The 11059-nt window shown below is 35.9% G+C and overlaps 1 non-coding gene across 1 annotated transcript; it reads right to left on the reverse strand.

Annotated features, from left to right (window-relative positions):
• Positions 1-4644: 4644 nt before the first annotated feature.
• Positions 4645-4751, reverse strand: LOC131165180 (small nucleolar RNA R71). Its single transcript, XR_009139497.1, has one exon. It is a non-coding gene; the product is annotated as a small nucleolar RNA R71 (small nucleolar RNA).
• Positions 4752-11059: the final 6308 nt, after the last annotated feature.

Genomic DNA, 11059 nt, shown 5'->3' on the forward strand with positions numbered 1-11059 from the left:
GTATTAGCTTTAAATTGTTGCCATAAGTTCTCCGTCTACTTACCCTTGTATAATTACCTGCTAACCTTAGGGCTACTTGGTTTCCATAATTTGATGAGTAGATTGTTTCCTTAGTTTTGGTAATATTGTTTCTATATGTATTAAGTATATCATTGATTGTGTGTTCATATTAAGGTAAGTGTCTTTTAGTTAAAATATGCATATTATCTTTATTACTATTTTAATAATAATAATAATAATAATAATAATAATATTATTATTATTATTATTATTATTATTATTATTATTATTATTGTATTACTTACTATTACTGCTAATACTACTATTATCATTATTATTACTATTAATATTTATTATTATTATTATTACTATCATTTTTAGTATTGTTATCATTATGGTATTAATTATTACTACTATTAATATTAGTATTATTATTGCTATTATTATTTATTAATATTATCATTATTAATATTATGATTACTATTTTTAATATTTTTTGTTATTTGGTCTTATATGTATTAGAGTATTTATTTTTATGAAAATATTTTCTTAATTTTATCCCTATGATTTTAATGCTAGGGTATTAGCCTTTGGCTTTTACGTACCTTTAGTTCTGAGGGAATATATATATATATAGTACATATATTTTTATATTATTTATTTATTTATTCATTTATACCACATTTATATTTATAAATCCACCAATAGAGGGGTAATTTGAAAGAGTTATTAGATTAACTTAGGGATAATTCCGAATTAATTAGGTACCGTTCATAAGAACGGGCGCGTAGTGGGTGCTCGTACCTTCCCCTCACGTAACCGAACTCCCGACCCCAGCTCTGGTAACGTAGGCCCATTCTACCCCTAACGGGATAGTAATCATGTGTTCTAACCACACTAAAGGTTAGTGGCGACTCCGATATTCTTATTTTTCCTTGAAAATTTAAAATTGATTTTTATTTTGCCACCCGCGCTCCGGGACGTCGCGACAGTTTGACGACTCCGCTGGGGACTTTTGAGAGTCGAGCCAATAATTAATTAGGAATTATCCCAATTTTAATTTGTTAAGTCTTTTAATTACTCCACTCTATTTTGTAAATAAAATACCCCTATATTTGAATAAAGTAATTTGTTAAAATTATAATATGTTTGACTTAGTAAATATGTAAATATATATATTTCCATAGTTGTAGATATCTATGAGTTAATGTGAATATTTAGTTTCCATATAAATATGTATCCTTAATTATTTGAATATTTAGTTTCCATATAGGTATGTATCTTTAATTATGTGAATACTTAGTTTCTATATAGGTAGATATTTTAATAAATGTGAATATTGACTTCCTATATAAATAGATGTCTTTAATAATGCAAATATGTTGTTGCCATGTAGGTAGATACCTTTAATTAATGTGAGAGTTTGTTACTATATTTGTAAATGTTCTTGATTTAATATAAACGGTTAGTTTCCATGTTTGAAAATATCCTTACTTTAATGAAAATATTTGTTTCCATGGGTGTTTGAATAAGCATGTGACAAACATGTGGGGTAGCAGGTTTAGGTTAAGCTTTGATTCACACACTTTCACTAGCCCTCTACCCGGGCTTTACCCTGTAGGATTAGAAAGGAGCACAGTACCGTTAGCCCTCATGGGACAAGGTCCTTGGGGGCGCGCAAACCACTCCGCTCAGTTTAAACTTTGTCCAAACCCCTTTGGGCGAGGATGGAGGTTAGATTGGGAACCTTTTATCAATAGGAATTAGAACCTACCCACACATACTTGTACATAGTTATCCTTAACTAGGATAGAGCCATGAAGAACCCTGTATATACGTACCTACCCTGGGTCGGGACAAGAGCCACATCCATCTCCCAATATAGTATATGGTATATATGTTATGAGATACTTTGTATTATATCATTCATTTTGCATCCACTTTATACATACTTCTTAGCCAATATTCTGGAAAAGCCCAATAATGAGACCATGAGCCATCCTTTCAAAGAATGAAGAACTTGGCCCAAGCATTTTAAACTATAAGTCGGCCCAACCCTTTTCAAATAACTCAGGCCCAATTCTTTAAAAACAAACTTGGGCCAAACCTTTTCCTAAGCAAAAACTTGGCCTAGGCTTGATTTTTAAAAATGGTCAAACCCAGATGATTACGCACTTAAATTGCGTAATTAGGTGCTTTATCTCATGCATTGGGAATCTTATTTTTTATTTAAATGCCTAATTACCCTCAATATTTTAACATTATGTTCTATTTATAATATTTGAGTTTTATTAATTAATTTATGAGATTTTGGTATTTTTTTTCTTATAGGGCAACTATCGGAAGCCAAAAACCAACGACACTTTTTAATCTGTGTGTAACTCTCCTATCCAACCTCTGATTCAGATGATTTAGGATGCCATAGAAAGATAAGAAAATTTTCTACAATTTTCATGTTTTGCATTTTGTGAAATAATGGATGCATCAAGATCGAAATCAGACGTGAAGTTAGCATACGCCATTTTATAGATTATTTCAATAATTCCTTGTAATCTTGGCGTAACTTTCTCATTCGAGCTCCGATCGAGACGATTCAAAATTCTAGGAAAATATGAAAAAGATCTCTACATCTTTTGTGTTTTAAGATTTGAGAGTTACGAGCTGTAAGAGGGTCGAAAATGGGCTTGAAAGAGTACCTTTGAAAAAAAAAAGAAAATAAAAAAATCAAAAAATGAGATGTGACCCGGCCATGCAGCCGGGTCATCTCAGAAGGGTGAGGGGCTGGGTTTTTAGAAAGGAAAGACAAAAAAGGGAAAGACAAAAGAAAGGGAAGAAAAGCAAAGAAAGGAAAGCAAAAAGGAAAGGAAAGAGGAAAAGTCAAAAGGAGGAGGGTTTCCTTGGGAGAGAGGGGTGCGCAGGAAAGGAAGAGGGGGGCAGGGTGCGCTGTGTTGGAGAGGAAGGCCACACCATAGGAGAAAAAAAGAATTGATTTTTCTTGGAGAGACACACAAGGGAGGCAAAACCACATAAAGTTTTTTGGAAAAATTATTTTTTGGGAGCTTTCTTGTGGTTTTCTTTTAGGGGTGCTACGAAGATACACATACAGCCAGCAAAGGAGAGTTGGAAGCACGAAAAAATACTATCTTTTCATAATCGGAAGGCGGTGAACAACGGCGGTGTTCGGGGTGTTCGTGATGCGCGACGGCGGTGCGACGAGTGTTGATCTTTTCCGTACGCTCCAAATTGAAGAAAATATGGTGAAATCTGTTATGTTGGATTTAATTTTCGGAATGAACTAAATTTTTGAATTCTAGGAAAACGATGTAGCCAATTTCGAACTATGCTTGCTCTTTGATGCTAATCTAAAGTAGTTTTCATTAATGTTTGTTTGAGTTATTCTGTACCTAATGCTTTTTATTAACTGGCCATTAATTAAATGATTTTAGTCTTGTGATTTGCTTCCGAAAGGGGGGATTATAGGATAGATCTTGGATAATTCAACGTAGATAAATATAGAGATTGAAAGACTTGTATGAACCTACGTAGCATAAAAAATCGAGGGTCTTACTGCGTTCTTGCATTATTAATTTGCATACTCTTATGTTAAATAATAAACAAGAATAGGTTCCGATTGACTATTGAAAGAGGCTTTTGGAAAAATTGACGATTTGCTAACAAACAGAGAAAACGAAGTTAAATTAGCTAAATGAGTAAAGCATAGTATGAAACTAGGTGAAATCGGTTTCCTAGAAGTTTTCACCATCATCAATTTGACACGCGGTATCAAGTTTTAAATTCTCCTGAATAGTTTATTTAAAGTTGCTTTGTTTAAATTTTGCAGTCTAAAATTATTAATTTTTCTAAATAAAATCAAGGTTAGTAAAATTTCGATACTTGGTAAAATTAAGACATCAATCCCTGAGAACGATACTCTACACATCATTATATTATAAAACTACGATACTGTGCACTTGTAGTTTGCACTGATAAAGTTTTTGGCGCCATTGCCGGAGATTGAGTTTTTCTTATTTTTGCCAATATCGATACAAAGTAATCTTGGTTTTAATTTAGAATTCTCTTTTTATATTTTTATTTATTTATTTTCTTTATTTTATTTTATTATTATTTTTTTGTATTTCTGGTGTGTTTTTTTTTATGTTGGATGCACAGGGCTAGAACACGTGACATTATTCCTTTTGATCCAGAGATTGAAAGAACGCTCAGAGCACTAAGGAAAAGAGGGTATTAGCCATGGAGAACAGACAAGATAATGCGCAGTCATGCACCTTGAAGGATTATGTGCGACCAGTTGTGAATGACAACTATTTGGGTATCAGACACCAGCCCATTAATGCCAACAATTTTGAGCTCAAACCCGCATTAATCAGCATGGTGCAGCAGGCCCAATTCAGTGGATCGCCACTTGATGATCCCACTATCCATCTGGCGATGTTTTTGGAGATTTGTGATACTGTGAAGATCAATGGTGTTACTGAAGACAACATTAGACTGAGATTATTCCCTTTCTCTTTGAGGGACAAAGAAAGAGGTTGGCTACAGTCGCTACAACCTGGGAGTATTACTAGTTGGCAGGACATGGCAGAAAAATTTCTAGCTAAATTCTTTCCACCTACAAAAACAGCTCAACTCAGGAGTGAGATTGGTCAATTCAAGCAGCATGATTTTGAATCACTCTATGAAGCATGGGAAAGGTATAAAGATTTGATTCGACGCTGCCCACAACATGGATTGCCGAATTGGTTGCAAATTCAGATGTTCTATAATGGGTTAAATGGGCAAACGCGGACTTTAGTTGATGCTGCATCTGGGGGAACTTTGATGTCAAAGACACCTGAGGGTGCTACTACTCTTTTGGAAGAAATGGCCTCAAATAACTATCAATGGCCAACTGAAAGAACTATGGCTAAGAAAGTTGCTGAAATTCATGAATTGGAGCCGTTGGCTACACTTTCAGCTCAAGTTGCTTCTCTGTCTCATCAGATTTCATCTTTGACAACCCAGAGGATACCACAAGGTGCAAAATATGTGGCAACTACAAGTAGGACAGATCCGAGCAATGGAGAGAGTCATGAACAAGTTCAATACATCAACAATCGGAACTACAACTATAGGGGTAATCCAGTGCCACAATATTACCATCCAGGGCTTCGAAATCATGAGAATTTGTCTTATGGAAATACAAGGAATGTGCTGCAACCTCCTATAGGATTTGAGAGTCATCAAGGTGAGAAGAAGATGTCACTTGAGGATGCCATGATATCTTTTGTTGAGGAGACAAAAGCAAGGTTTAAAAAGACAGATGCACGGCTAGACAACATTGAGACTCATTGCAACAATATGGGAGCCACTATGAAGAACCTTGAAATACAAATTGGGCAACTGGCCACGACTATAAATACCCAACAGAGAGAAACTTTTCCTAACAACACAGAAGTGAATCCTAAGGAACAATGCAATGTCATCACACTTAGGAGTGGAAGAGAAATTGATAAATCACCAGCAAAGGAAACCATGTCCACACCTACACCTGAAAAGAATGGCTAAAGTAAGAATAAAGGGGAAGAAGAGGAGATTGTGGATGATACACCAAGAGAGACGGACATGCTTCCAGCAATTTCATTTCCTGACAATCCTCCTATTCTCTCTACTCCACTTCCTTATCCTCAATGCTTTCAAAAGCAAAAATTAGATAAGCAATTTTCTAAGTTTTTGGATATTTTTAAGAAAATTCACATAAATATTCCTCTTACAGATGCCTTGGAACAAATGCCAAACTATGTCAAATTCCTGAAGGACATCATTTCAAAGAAAAGAAGGTTGGAGGAGTTCGAAACAGTGAAGCTTACTGAGGAGTGTAGTGCTATTCTTCAAAAGAAATTGCCTCAAAAATTAAAAGATCCAGGGAGTTTTACTTTGCCTTGCACTATTGGAAATTTATTTTTTGATAAAGTTTTATGTGATCTTGGAGCTAGCATTAATCTTATGCCACTTTCTATTTGCAGGAAATTGGGACTTGGAGAGATGAAACAAACAACCATTTCTTTGCAACTAGCAGACCGATCCATCAAGTATCCACATGGAATCATAGAAGACGTATTGGTAAAGGTGGATAAATTTATTTTTCCTACTGATTTTGTGGTGTTAGATATGGAGGAAGACCAAGAAGTTCCACTAATTCTTGGCCGACCATTTTTGGCCACTGGAAGGGCGTTAATTGATGTTCAAAAGGGTGAGTTAACATTGAGAGTAGATAAGGAAGAGGTTATGTTCAACATCTACCAAGACATGAGATTCCCAGAAGATCCAAGCACTTGCTTTCGGGTAGATGTCATTCAGCAAGGTGTAGAAAAAGTATTTCAAAAAGATGTACAAGTTGATCACCTAGAACGATCCTTGCAGCAGATTACAACACAGCAGCGTGTGGGGAGGCTAGAACCTATGGTAGCAAGGATGGATTCTGTAATCTCTAAAGGAAAGATGCAACAACCTATATCTCTAGAGTTGAAACAATTCCCTGAGCATCTTCACTATGCATTCTCAGGTGATGCGTATGAAAATGCAAAAATCTACAAAGAGCAGACGAAGAAGAGGCATGAAAAACAGATTCTTAGGTGTGAGTTTGCTCCAGGACAACAGGTTCTACTCTTCAACTCACGATTAAAACTCTTCCCAAGGAATATATTCAGAGTTAATGGTCAGAGATTGAAGCACTACTATGGAGAACAAATGGAGAGGAACTGTGCATTTATTCCTCTTGGTGATCCTGGTTGATGAAGATTGAAACGTTTGGCTGGAGACGTTAAAACAAGCGCTTATGGGAGGCAACCCAAAGAGCTTTTCTTTTGTTTATTTCCTTTATCTTTATTATTTATTTATTTATCTATGCACTCTTGAATAATTTAGATTTTCGATGCAGGTTTATTTGGCATAAGTACAGAGCTGAAAATTAAACTCCTCGACGGATTCACCAATAAGTCAAGGAAGTTTCTTTCTTTTCTTCAATCCTTCTCATTTTTGATTAACATTAAAAAATAAATAAAAAAGTGTGAATATGGATGATTAGGCCATGCGTGACACTACTTATGCCCTTCATATACTTGCATATAACCTAGGAGTACATACTTGGGTCATTTATGTGTGGTTCTTATTTATATGGCTAAACTAGGAATCGTAACTCATTGAAAGTTGATTGGTAGTGCAATTGTGTTAATCTGGCTACATAAACTCTTGTATCTACATGGTATCTCTTGAGGCTAAAAAATACACGTTCATGTGACTTGTAGCACTTAGGGTTCCTTGTGAACACTGAGAGAGCGCCCGTGGAGACTTTGACACCTTGTGAGGTACTGTTGAGCCATTTATCACTCTTTTGAGTTTTGACGTCAACTCAGAGTTCATGAAACTCAACTTTTCCTATTTTTTTCTAGATACTTTTTGTACACTAGTCTTAGTTTTTGAATTGCTAGCCTAGAAGTGACATCTAGTGGGGAGATAAAAACTTAGGACTTGTAGCCTACTCAAGATGTGAAGGCCAAACCAACCCTAGAAATAGACTTATTTCATGGACTCTTGTTTGAGCTTAATGCACATGGGTGGTATGAAAACAATAAAAGAAGTGTTATGATTGTCCTACTTGACCATGAAAAGAAAGAAATTGAAAAATGAGCAGAAGAAAGAAAAAGAGAAATAGAAATACCCTAGAAGAGGTGAAAGATTAATACCTGCTCCACATAACTTCAACAAAAGTCAGGGACAAGACGCATGTTATCCACATATGAAGACTCTTCACCCGCCTAATGCCTCAGATGTATTCACGCCTAGTTTGTGAATAAGTTGATCTAGGGTGGTCTCGGTTGGACATGGCGAGTAGGTGAGAAGATGCTAGGGTGAAGGACCTGACACCTCCTAAATAGGATTGATCCTTTTCAAACTAGCCCACTCTATACATTTAGCGTTTGTTCCTTGCAGCATGTGGGATGTTTGATCATGACACTCCTCCTCACATACGATGAGTGAACCCATCCTTTTTGAGTGTTTTTGAGAGTATACCAGTTAGGCCGAGTCAAAGAATTAGTTCTTTAGGTGTCCACGGATATCCTGGGTGTAACAAGTCACACACATTACACGTGCTTTAAGATTTCGCCTATTTATACTTGAATTTATATGGCTACATTAACTCTGAACTGTGCTCGCTGGTTAATTTTACGTGAGTTTACTGTTCTTAATGGCTATATAATGATGAGATTTGCATGAATGACTTACTTCGGAGTTGCATGAATTGGGTATGAATGAGTTTGTGTGTAATTTGGTGATATTCCTGTATGTGAAAGGGTATGGTTGTGTTTCCTGAGTATTCATTCATTGAAATTGGTATGACACCACCCCGAATTGAATTCACGTTATTTGCTAGGGACTAGCAAAACTTTAGTTGGGGGGTGTGATTACGCGCTTAAATTGCGTAATTAGGTGCTTTCATTCATGCATTGGGAATCTTATTTTGTATTTAAATGCCTAATTACTCTCAATATTTTACCATTATGTTCTATTTATAATATTTGAGTTTTATTAAGTAATTTATGAGATTTTGGTATTTTTTTCTTGTAGGGCAACTATCGGAAGCCAAAAACCAACGACACATTTAATCTGTGTGTAACTCTCTCATATAACCTCCAATTTAGATGATTCAGGATTCCATAGAAAGATAAGAAAATGTTCTACAATTTTCATGTTTTGCATTTTGCGAAATAATGGATGCATCAAGATTGAAATCAGATGTGAAGTTAGCGTACGCCGTTTTATAGATTATTTCGACAATTCTTCGTAATCTTGGCGTAACTTTCTCATCCGAGCTCCAGTCAAGATGATTCAAAATTCTAGAAAAATATGAAAAAGATCTCTACATCTTTTGTGTTTTAAGCTTTGAGAGTTACGAGCTGTAAGAGGGTCGAAAGTGGGCTTGAAAGAGGAGGGCAGTTCATGTACCTTTGAAAAAAAAAAAAGAAAAAAAAATCAAAAATTGAGATGTGACCCTGCCATGCAGCCGGGTCATCTCAGAAAGGTGAGGTGCTGGGTTTTTAGAAAGGAAAGACAAAAGAAAGGGAAGAAAAGCAAAGAAAGGAAAGCAAAAAGGAAAGGAAAGAGGAAAAGTCAAAAGGAGGAGGGTTTCCTTGGGAGAGAGGGGTGCGCAGGAAAGGAAGAGGGGGGCAGCGTGCGCTGTGCTGGAGAGGAAGGCTGCACCATAAGAGAAAAAAAGAATTGATTTTTCTTGGAGAGACACACAAGGGAGGCAAAACCACATAAAGTTTCTCGGAAAAATTATTTTTTGGGAGCTTTCTTGTGGTTTTCTTTTAAGGGTGCTATGAAGATACACACACAGTCAGCAAAGGAGAGTTGGAAGCACGAAAAAATACTATCTTTTCAGAATCAGAAGGTGGTGAACAACGATCGTGTTCGGGGTGTTCGTGACGCGCGATGGCGGTGCGGCGAGTGTTGATCTTTTCCGTACGCTCCAAATTGAAGAAAATATGGTGAAATCTGTTATGTTGGATTTAATTTTCGGAATGAACTAAATTTTTGAATTCTAGGAAAACGATGTAGCCAGTTTTGAACTATGCTTGCTCTTTGATGCTAATCTGAAGTAGTTTTCATTAATGTTTGTTTGAGTTATTCTGTGCCTAATGCTTTTAATTAACTGGCCATTAATTAAATGATTTTAGTCTTGTGATTTGCTACCGAAAGGGGGGATTATAGGATAGATCTTGGATAATTCAGCGTAGGTAAATATAGAGATCAAAAGACTTGTATGAACCTACGTAGCATTAGAAATCGAGGGTCTTACTGCGTTCTTGCGTTATTAATTTGCATACTCTTATGTTATATAATAAACAAGAATAGGTTCCAATTGACTATCGAAAGAGGCTTTTGGAAAAATTGGCGATTTTCTAACAAACAGAGAAAACGAAGTTAAATTAGCTAAATGAGTAAAGCATAGTGCGAAACTAGGTGAAATCAGTTTCCTAGAAGTTTTCACCATCATCAATTTGACACACGGTATCCAATTTTAAATTCTCCTGAATAGTTTATTTAAAGTAGCTTTGTTTAAATTTTGTAGTCTAAAATTATTAATTTTTCTAAATAAAATCAAGGTTAGTAAAATTTCGGTACTTGGTAAAATTAAGACATCAATCCCTAAGGACGATACTCTACACATCATTATATTATAAAACTACGATACTGTGCACTTGCAGTTTGCACCCGTCAAGTTTTTGAGATTTCAAAAGAGGGCTTCGACCCCATTGCCTAAAAATTTGGGCCAACATTTTTCAAGTAATCCAAACCCAATTCCTTTTCAACTAGGGCCTTATCCCATCATGAAATAGCTTGAAACCCATATTTTAAAATACTCAAGGCCCAAGTGCACACTAAAGTCCATAAGCCCGCATTGAACGAATCCCACGGGTTGACTAGTCTGGGTCAACCCCAACCTCAGAACATAATCTAACCCTTCATAAAATATAAGGTACACGGACCATCATCAAGGAAAAGAATGGTTGAGGGAAGAATTGAATTGAAATTGTGGCCCATCAATGACTGTCTTAATCTTGGAATCTTTCATTAGTGGGATTTTTCTAGAATTCTGGCAAAGTAGTTATTTAGGTTACTTTGCATTCATGCATTTATGCGTAATTTCACACATAGCCATACACGATAGGTTGCATACATGTTTATATCCCTATTTGTATGTATTTGTGCACTAGGTACACCCCTGCATAAACACTAATTGCATAACCTAATCATTCCATGTTCAATTTCATAACCATGCATGCATAGTCATCTCCAATGAGTCGGTAATCACATCCCAATTTTCAGTAAAATCGGTGTGCCAAGGTGGCAAAGTTAAAGATTCAGGGTTCCATCATTTGAGTTGAACAAAAACGATCTCTCTATTCTAGGCAAAAGGTTAAGATCATAGGAACCCATTGCCCGATCACAATTGAAATGTCGCAAACGTCATCAGGTTGAAGGATTGATTGGTATC

This window comes from Malania oleifera, chromosome 9, assembly GCF_029873635.1.
Source record: "Malania oleifera isolate guangnan ecotype guangnan chromosome 9, ASM2987363v1, whole genome shotgun sequence".
NCBI lineage: Eukaryota > Viridiplantae > Streptophyta > Magnoliopsida > Santalales > Ximeniaceae > Malania > Malania oleifera.